Source organism: Armigeres subalbatus, chromosome 3 (assembly GCF_024139115.2).
Source record: "Armigeres subalbatus isolate Guangzhou_Male chromosome 3, GZ_Asu_2, whole genome shotgun sequence".
NCBI classification, from domain to species: Eukaryota; Metazoa; Arthropoda; class Insecta; order Diptera; family Culicidae; genus Armigeres; species Armigeres subalbatus.
In genome coordinates this window covers 329,231,427-329,241,761 of record NC_085141.1, presented here as the reverse complement: position 1 = coordinate 329,241,761, position 10,335 = coordinate 329,231,427, and the positions used below count along the sequence as shown (strand labels likewise).

The following is a 10,335-nucleotide window of genomic DNA, read 5'->3' as shown; positions in this document are numbered from 1 at the left end:
GAAAACAGACGAAAAAGACCGAACAAAATTCGTAAACCAGGGCCCTACTCAGGTCAGACCATAATCACAAGTGAAATATTTCAACAACAGATTAGTCACAGAGAAACGAACGTCTCACCCGGATAAAAATGTACTATTGGTTCAATAGTGTAAACAATTGAATTACCATAAAATGTACGGTATACAATAGGATACATTGTTTCTTGATGGTTGCAAAGATTGTATCAACACTGAGGATACAATACATCAACATATTTCTCTAATGTAACTATACTTGCAATTGTTTTTGGAACGTTTTCGTACATAAGTTTCATACATTGATAACTTTCGAAACGTTTCTTAACATTGCATATAAACTATATAACAATATTTGCCTCATAGCGCTAAATATGCATTTTTTCCCTTTAAATTGCATTGTTGAACAGTAAAGCTGTCACAACTGAGAAATTAAAAATCGTATTGTTTTACTATACAAATACAATACAATCCATTGTATTTTGAACAGTTTTGTTCGGATATTTCAACAATATATTAACCGTACACTCTATTGTGTGACGAAAAAAATGTATGGAAAAATCTCAGATTTTGTATAGTTACGATACTTAACAACCCGTACATTCTATTGCGAAAACTTCATTTACATTTGAGTAAATGGTTCATAACAATGCATTCTAATGTATTTCTATGGTTTCATTTACAATATAATCTATTGCCAATTTAATGTTATTAACAGTAGTGTTACAATAAATTGTATTGTTATTCTACTGTATTTTTTATTCGGGCAATCAACAATAATTGGCCATTTGATGTTACATGAAGAAGAAGAAACAGAAAGGGCTCATTCACAAATTACATAACGCAAAAAAACACAGATTTGAGCCCCCACCCACCCCTCCGTGACTTGTTTGTAACATTTCCTTAATACCCACCCACCCCCATCTGTGACGCATAACGTCTTACTAAAATTTCCAGGCCTATGCTAAGAGCTCATGTTTAGCGTAGCCAACACCAACACCAACGCCGAGCAACGTATGTCAAATCTGAAAAAGCTTAACATCATAAAACATCCAAATTCAGCTTTCTTCAATATGCAACTTTAATCGGGAATATTCATTAAATATGACTAATGAGTTTAATTGATTCAAAACTTATCTAGATGATCAATTTTGATTTTACTTACATGGAGAACATCAATTTGTCTTTTATTTCACCGTGAAAAGCTAGAGCAGAATTTAAAAATAAATCCTGCTCTTTTATTGTTGTGGATATTTTTAATTATCAAGCTACAATCATTGGTGTTGTTGACGATTGTTGACATCTCATGCAACTGACAGCGGTCTATCTGCACACTGTGCCCGGGACATGGTGGCTATTTTTAGGCTAAGGGAGTTAGATAGGGATGTCTATAGCCTGAAAATTTCACAAAAATGATAAATGTATTTTTAGTTAACTTTTCCTTAACTTCCTTCGTAGTACATAATAATACTGTCAAATTTCAATTTAATTAGAAATTTCGTTTTTATATTATTTTATTATCATACATGTTACCCGTAACAGAACTAAACAAACCCCTAGACAAACCGTAACATTTTGTAACGCAATATTGTGTACCCACCCACCCCTCGATGCGTTATGTAATTTGTGAATGAGCCCAAAGATGATAATCGAAAAAATCTCCACGGTAAGAGCAAGATTACCGGTGGTGAGTTTAAGCCGTTTGGCAGCGCAGTATCATTACTTGACACTTTATCGGTCGCTACTAAACGCGCTGCTATTACAGTAGCGCGACTGAGGTGACAAAATTTGGTAGCGTGATAAGAGCGCTGCTATTTGATGAACTGTCAACTGTCAAACGTCACCGGTACGGAATACAGCAACCAAATTGAGAGCCGAAAATAGTGACCGATACGGAAACGAGTGACGAAACTAAAATGAACGCGCTGCGCGGGTGATTAAAATGCTCGCGACCGATAATGATGCTCTAAAGCATACGAAGAAGTTTTTAAAGCTCTTCTCAAAAGTTCTGAAAGCAATTTAATTTAAAACGGTATTAAAAACGGTATATAAGCAGTACGGGGTTGGACTTTTCTTATATTATGCATCTCGAGATAAAATAGAATACTGCGGCTTCCTGCTGGTTGCATCTCAGGTAATCGCAACGGTCACTAAACGCAACGGAGTCAATGAAAATCTCACCCACCGTATGCATTTGCCATGATAAACACTCTCCATGTACTCAGTGACTCCGGTTGCCTCTCACAAATACAATCGAACACTGCTGTCATGGTTTTGCTTTGAGCGGGAAAATTCTGCCTATCTTTTAACACGGCGCCCAAGTAACCAGAAGTTCCTTTAAGAGTACGTTTTTCGCTTAAGCATCTCAGAGAAGCTGATTAAGCTGAAAACGTACTCTTAGGGCCGATGCCCACGTAGCGTTTTTTCAACGCTACGTGCACGTGGCGTTGAAAAAACGCAGGTGTGCATCGGTGCGGTGACGCTGCGTTACCAGGGCCCCCTTCACAGTATTTTAGCCCTCGCTGCGCTAACCGGAGCTATGGCGTAGTTGACTTTTTACTTCTCCGAGATAATCGGCTACTCTTATTCAACTTCATCGTGAGGTAAAATAAGAGTAGGGTTATGAATATGTGTTTTAATTAGTTTGCAACAAATTGTCACCTATATGGATTCGCATTATGCGTTTTATACAATGTGCTTTGTGTATGTTACCTATATGGATTCGCATTATGCGTTTTTTCACAGTGTACTCTGTGTCTCGTCCTTGACGTTTTTCTTCAGCTACTCTTGTTCAATCTCAACGTGAGGTTGAATAAGAGTGGGGTTATGAATAAGTGTTTTACTTAGTTTTCAACAAATTGTCACCTATATGGATTCGCATTATGCGTTTTTCACAGTGTACTCTGTGTCTCGTCTTTGACGTTCGGCTTTGGCTACTCTTGTTCATCCTCAACGTGAGTGTGGGGTTATGAATATGTGTTTTACTTAGTTTTTCAACAAACTTCCACCTATACGGATTCGCATAATGCATTTTTTTTTTACAATGTACTTTGTGTTTGTCACCTATATGGATTCGCATTATGCGCTTTTCACAGTGTACTCTGTGTTTCGTCTTTGACGTTCAGCTTCAGCTACTCTTGTTTAATCTCAACTTGAGGTTGAATAAGGATGGGATTATGAATATGTTTTTTTTTACTTAGTTTTTCAACAAATTTTCACCTATATGGATTCGCATTATGGGTTTTTTTACTTTGTGTATGTTACCTTTATGGATTCGCATTATGCGTTTTTCACAGTGTATTCTGTGTCTCGTCCTTGACGTTCGGCTTCGGCTACTCTTGTTCAATCTCGACGTGAGGTTAAATAAGAGTGGGGTTATGAATATGTGTTTTAATTAGTTTTCAACAAATTGTCACCTATATGGATTCACATTATGCGTTTTTTACAATGCTCTTTGTGTATGTTACCTATATGGATACGCATTATGCGTTTTTCACAGTGTACTCTGTGTCTCGTCCTTGACGTTCGGCTTCGGCTACTCTTGTTCAATCTCAACGTGAGGTTAAATAAGAGTGGGGTTATGGATACGTGTTTTACTTAGTTTTCAACAAATTGTCACCTATATGGATTCGCATTATGCGTTTTTTACAATGTACTTTGTGTATGTTACCTATATGGATTCGCATTATACGTTTTTCACAGTGTACTCTGTGTTTCATTCTTGACGTTCGGGTTCGACTACTCTTGTTCAATCTCAACGTGAGGTTCAATAAGAATGGGGTTATGAATGTGTTTTACTTATTTTTCAACAAATTGCCACCTATATGGATTCGCATTATGCGTTTTTCACAGTGTACTCTGTGTCTCGTCTTTGACGTTCGGCTTTGGCTACTCTTGCTCATCCTCAACGTGCGTGTGGGGTTATGAATATGTGTTTTACTTAGTTTTTCAACAAACTTCCACCTATATGGATTCGCATTATGCATTTTTTTTACAATGTACTTTGTGATTGTCACCTATATGGATTCGCATTATGCGTTTTTCACAGTGCACTCTGTGTTTCGTCTTTGACGTTCGTTCATTGTTACATCCTCTGTGTTTTTGTGACCTCTCTTTAGTCCCTAGCTGAATGCGTGTGAGTCTACATAATTGGCTTTCCTATAAATGGTTCCATTCTCCTTTCCAACTTCACCTCCTCTTCCTTTCCCCTTTTCACTTCCTTTTCCGTCAGGTAAATGATGAGAAAGGCCAGTGAAGGCGATGGCACAAATCTCCCAAATTGAGGGGAACGTGCCTCCTGAGCCGACGTTCTGATACCTGATACCTGCCTCTCACAAATACAATCGAACACTGCTGTCATGGTTTTGCTTTGAGCGGGAAAATTCTGCCTATCTTTTAACACGGCGCCCAAGTAACCAGAAGTTCCTTTAAGAGTACGTTTTTCGCTTAAGCATCTCAGAGAAGCTGATTAAGCTGAAAACGTACTCTTAGGGCCGATGCCCACGTAGCGTTTTTTCAACGCTACGTGCACGTGGCGTTGAAAAAACGCAGGTGTGCATCGGTGCGGTGACGCTGCGTTACCGCTTTTTCCTGATGCACATCTGCGTCCTTTTAACGCCGTGTGCACGCAGCGTTGAGAAGACGCTACGTGGACATCGGCCCTAAGAGTACGTTTTCAGCTTAATTACAATTGTATCGAATGGTTATTGATGATACAGAAGATAGCAATCTGATCATCCAGATCTACACTGAGAGCAGCTTTGCAGTTAAAATTACTATATTGTAGGTTTAAATTAAAAACACAACGCCACTAGATTTGTGCAGACTATATGTTGCGTTTGTACCAAACCTAATAACCGTTTATTTTTACCATGGTCTAAAAGCAAAATAGAGCAGTCAAAATTATCACGTTTATGTTTATTTTAACTACAATCCAGTAATAAAATTTACTATGCGGCGCTTTTAAAATAACAATGAATTTGCTGTCAATTTACCTAATTAGGAATAGTGTTTTAAAAATTCAATAAAAGATAGAGCTCATTTATTTTTTTCTTGTTTATTTTTCTAAACATTTAGATTATTACACACATGTTTGATTAAATTATATGACACTATCGGTTCCACTTGTACATACATAATTGATTATATAGAAATCGAAATGAAAATTATGCGAAATGCTCCGGTTAAAAATAACAGGATAAACCCGATAAAATCATGCATTCTCCATCCGCAACATTTTGACGGGAGTGACAAACATCCAGCGAGAACTTCATCTGAGCCAGAATCGCGTTAGAAATCAACACAGGATCTAAAGAAACCTGGTTCTTGATGCCAGTAATGCTCGACAGCCACAGCTACAAGAACAGTCTTCTCTCTCAACGCCCGCGCCATCATAGAATTCAGCAATCTCGAGGAACAACCCAACTCAGCATCGGTTTCACGCAACTGAAAAAAAAGAACCAATATCACGGATTGTCCAAGCCTTATTTATAGTGAACTAACCCGTCCTCTCGCTCGCTAAATCGTCTCCCGCTGTACGCTCAAATCCTGCAGTACCTGGCTTCCGATCTGTTACGCCTCCAGCACCAGCCGGTAGCTATCTCTCAGGTAGTTACCCGTCCACTCCAACCGTTCGCTATTGTCCAGCAGTCGACGCTTCTAATCCTCCCGAATAGCAATCTCATCGAACTCCTCCACCAAATCGTAGCCGGCCGCTCCCTTCGGTCGGTTCCGTTTTTGCATTGAAAAATCCTGCTGCACTTCCACTTCGCCTGGTAACAATTCAAGCGGGGCGTATATCCCGGTCGATTTGCCTGTGGAACATCACGAATTCGGGAGTTTTATCGAACGGGGCACTCTGCATCGCCAAGCAATATGTACGATTATAACATTTTCAGTCTGTAATAAAGGCTGTGATTTAGAAAAGTGTTTTTGTTAATATCTTAGAATTATTATAGTCTATATATGAAAAATACTTACTATAGATCCAGATTCTTCTGTTTATTATTTATATCAACTTCATGGAAACAAACTGACTCAATTCCTGTCAACAAATGTGTCGCTTCTCAATATGGCGGTTTTAATGTTGCGTTGTGGATATTTTCTTCACCATGGATAGTTATTGATTTAACTATGCGCATGGTTATATCAAGCACAATGAAGTTATATCAATAATGTATACATTTTTTTCAACTTATTCTTAAAATAGTAATGTTTAAAATCATTTCACGGTTATGATTACTGCAACGTTCATTTCAGTGTATGCGGGATTGCTTTTAGAATTTTTGAGAAGAGTTTTAAAAACTTCTTCGTATGCTTTCCCGTGGAGATTTTATCGATTATCATCTTTCTATTTCTTCTTCTTCTTCTTCATGCAACATCAAAGCGCCAATATAGAGGTAATAAACTATCCAGTTTTCCGCGAGCGGTAATAAGGCATTTTATGAGACAGATCGAAACAGCTGTTTTTCTCGTGTTTATCTACTTTGACAATCAGTGGGAGCCCGTTTGTTTGGTAATTTCGCGCTGAACATTCCGATGGGTCCCATCATCAATTCTGCCTGTTTTACTTTTCGTCTACCAGGGCTTTAGAACAAAGTTTTTCATATGATTCTTAAAACGTGTCGTTAGATTATTCATACCATTGCATTCTAAGCATGAAATGCTGAAGAAAACACGAATGAAAAGTAAAACGTTACAAACATTATTTTGTGTTCGGACCTAACGGAATGTTCACGCAGAATCATATATATATAAGGAGGCTTGAGTTCACTTCATCAGCACCTTCTTATATGCCACATTGGTCAGAATGCTCGGAGAGGTGGGTATACAGTTGACCTCCACAAATGTCAAATCAGAGACTAATAAGGCTGATGACATACTGGGAGCGAAGAGAAGCGAAGCGAAGAGGTTGGAGATAAGCAAAGCGAAGTGAAGCGGTAATCAAAACGAGCCATGACATACTGAAAGGGTTTTTCAGAGTGTTGATCTCGCAACAAATACAAGTGTAAAAACATGGATTTCCTCAGATGTAGAATATTTTGCCTCTCCAAGCACATTTAGCACAAAGAGAAGAGTGTTGGGGAGATTTATAGAATGTCGCAATTGAAAACCGATTTTATGATGTGAGCGATAGATTATCACCACATACAAACAGACGTAGGGCGTAGCTATGGTAAAACTTTTTGGGCCATGTTTTATTCCTATTTTACGTTGGCTCCTATGGGAGATCCATTAATTACGTAACGGGAAATTTTCACCCCCCCCCCCACGTCACACTTTTTGTATGAAACATCTGAAAATTTTGTATGGATCGTCACACTTCACCGACAACACCCCTCCCCCTTCAAGCGTTACGTAATTTATGGATGTTCCTCTTACAACATTTCTATACACTGAAGTTGATTTGTATTCGGGAGATACGTACATCATGAAAACAACTTTCACAAAAATCTTTTTGTCTCGGCAATCTTTTTGAAAAATGGCGTAAACAAACGCAAATCCCAAAAATCCGCAGAAAAAAAGGAAACCATTTCTCAGTGAGAAATTCTCACCAATGGCCGGCAAAAAATTGGGACAACAATTTTCTTATCTATCGGATTGTTCCCGAAGTGTTGATATGCGGACATAAGCAAAAATTGCGCAAACCCGATTTCCGTTGAAGTTGTTTTTTCTGCGGTTAAGTAGATTTACGCAATTTAACGGGCTTTTCAAGATACACGGTACGTATCTCCCGCGTAAAAACCGACTCCCGTGTAAAACCAAATTTAAAAGCGATTGAACACAACAATTTCTTTCGGTTCAAACGCGCATTACAGATGCGTGAAAAATCTATCATTTAAAACTAATCCTAAATACGAGAACGATATTAAAATAACAAGTTCTACATCCATTTGTCTGTGGTAACAGCAAAATACGTGCTTTTTGTTTCAAAGTGTTTCTAAACGTATGGACTGCGCCAGAATATTCCCAATTTTAATGAGTACCGCTACTATGAAATACATCAGATTTGGTCCGTACATGTAGCTAAAACCATACATATTTTAATGTTTTCATTAACCAAATTAACAAAATAAACAATGTTACTTTCCTCTCCAATACAATACTTTTCACCCACAGCCATTTTACACAACTGCGAACGAGGAGGGTAAACTCAAACCAACAAACATACAAAAGTGATCCTTTGCGATCTCGCGCGGCAAAGCACTCTACGAACTGCTTCACCTCTTTGGCTACCGCTTCTCGCCTCTTCTCATCGCTTCCACTATGACAAGTATAAGCGATTTGCATACAACGCTAATTGAGGTAGCTTTCACGCGGACGCTTCGCTTCCCTCTCAACTCTTCTAATCGCTTCTCTTCTTTCCCAGTATGGCATCAGCCAGTGGCGCCAGGAGTGGGTGGGACAAGTAGGACATGTCCTACGCATGAAGATACCTGGGTAGGACAGTCGAAGCAATGTCCTACCCATGACTATGGTAAGAAAATTCCATATGAATGACTAAAAGATCTAATACCATCCATACTGTTTTAATTTCTAGATCTAAAAAATATCATTGAACGTTTCACAGTTAATCAGTGGTAAAACTAACAGTCGTGGAAGTTTCCGGGATTGTAAAGGAGAAATCTATTCCGAAAAACTTCTTAGAGTCTATGAAGAATTCTTTCCATTTTAAAAAGTTCCTAATGATGTATTGAAATTTTCCAAGAAGTCTTCAAGTTTCTAATAGTTTCTGCTGTTCCATATATTTGATGAACATTTTCTGGAAGTACGTAATTATTTCTGCTAGTACAGGGAGGCTCAAAGAATTTCTGAATTTCCTGTCTATAAGGCAGAAGCGGTAGTCAACAGACTGCCGAGCTCGTATCCAAAACTTCAGAAAAGAAGCAATGATATGAGAGAAAAATCGCATAAATATGTATGCAAATATGAAGCATTTTATAATGATTGTAGCCCATGCGGATGTCTGGTAGTAAGCCTATGAGAGAGAAAAATGTTGAAAGTTTTTAAGAGTGTATTGGAATCTGCAGGAATCACAAATATACCCACGTTTGCATAAAATCTTAGAAGTTAGAAAGAAAACTGGAAAACTGTAAATAGTACTGAACTCCCTTAGAGATTTTTGGACGATCATAAGCTTCACTGATAGATCGTAGCTGTTTCCGAATATTTCTAAGGGTTCGAGTTCTTAGAAGTTGGTGATAATTGCTTGAGACCAACAAATATTTATTTAAATTTAAGGACTCTCTCAACAGGGAATTTATAACTTATCTGGGGATGTCCGAAAAAATCTCTAGAAATGTCTAGAGGATCTTCGGAAAGTCTCTAAAAGTATTCAATAGATTTGATAATCCAGTTTGTCCTACCCACGTCTCTGAACGTGACGGCGCCTCTGGCATCAGCCTAATGCAACGTACACACCAGTCAAGCAGTTCGACGAACATTGACTCCACCCCCAAGAAAACGCTTCGGTTGCTGCTTTGTTGGAACGTGTGTGAAGTTGTTCGAACAATCATTTGACAGTTGGCGGCTCGGTTGGAAAAAATTAAAACGGTTTGATTTTGGTTTGAGTTGTCGGGGGTGGAGTCAAGGTTCGCCGAACATGTTTGAGCATTTGTAGTGAAGTTGCACAAACTCCCATATATTTGTTGATGGTTGGTGCTCAAGTTGGCGCTTCGGTCGTTCGTGTGTGATATTGTTGGTCGAATAAATTGATTGTTCGTGCCGCTGCGCTGTTGGGAAAACTTCATGGATGTTTGAATAAACGGGAGGTGGAGTCAATGTTGGTCGAACTGCTTGACCGTGTGTACGTTCCATAACCCGCAGGCAAGCTGGCGGCCATTACCGTTCGCGGAAAACTGGATAGTTTATTACATACCTCTATTGGCGCTTTGATGTTGCATGAAGAAGAAGAAGTAGAAAGATGATAATCGATGAAATCTCTACGGGAAAGCATACGAAGAAGTTTTAAAAACTCTTCTCAAAAATTCTAAAAGCAATTCAATAAAAACGGTAAGCAGTATCTACGGGGTTGGACTTTTCTTCTACTGCATAATAAACACAATACAGTATCCCCCCGCGTTAGACTGGAACCCAACTGGACATCGCAGCAGAGGCAGACCCAGAGGATTATCGCGATGATGTAGCCTCAATAAAGAAAGAAGTCGACCGAAATCTAACTTGCAATAGGTTAAGGCGATAGCTGGACATCGCCCAGGATAAAACTCATCGCAGTTGGTCCTTTGAACCACTCGAGGTGTACAGAACCCATTCATACTTATAAAGTGACAATATACTTATCGAGTTTTTCACTTTTCGGCT

General features: G+C 38.7%; 1 long non-coding RNA gene across 2 annotated transcripts; it reads right to left on the bottom strand.

The window, feature by feature from the left end:
* Positions 1 to 5,059: 5,059 nt before the first annotated feature.
* LOC134221199 (uncharacterized) lies at positions 5,060 to 6,272 on the bottom strand. 2 transcript variants are annotated; one of them, XR_009982254.1, is made up of 3 exons: positions 5,995 to 6,272; positions 5,518 to 5,925; positions 5,060 to 5,460 (listed from the first exon to the last, which is right to left on the bottom strand). It is a non-coding gene; the product is annotated as an uncharacterized LOC134221199 (long non-coding RNA). The 2 variants fall into 2 exon arrangements; XR_009982255.1 differs by having other exon boundaries at positions 5,518 to 5,913.
* Positions 6,273 to 10,335: the final 4,063 nt, after the last annotated feature.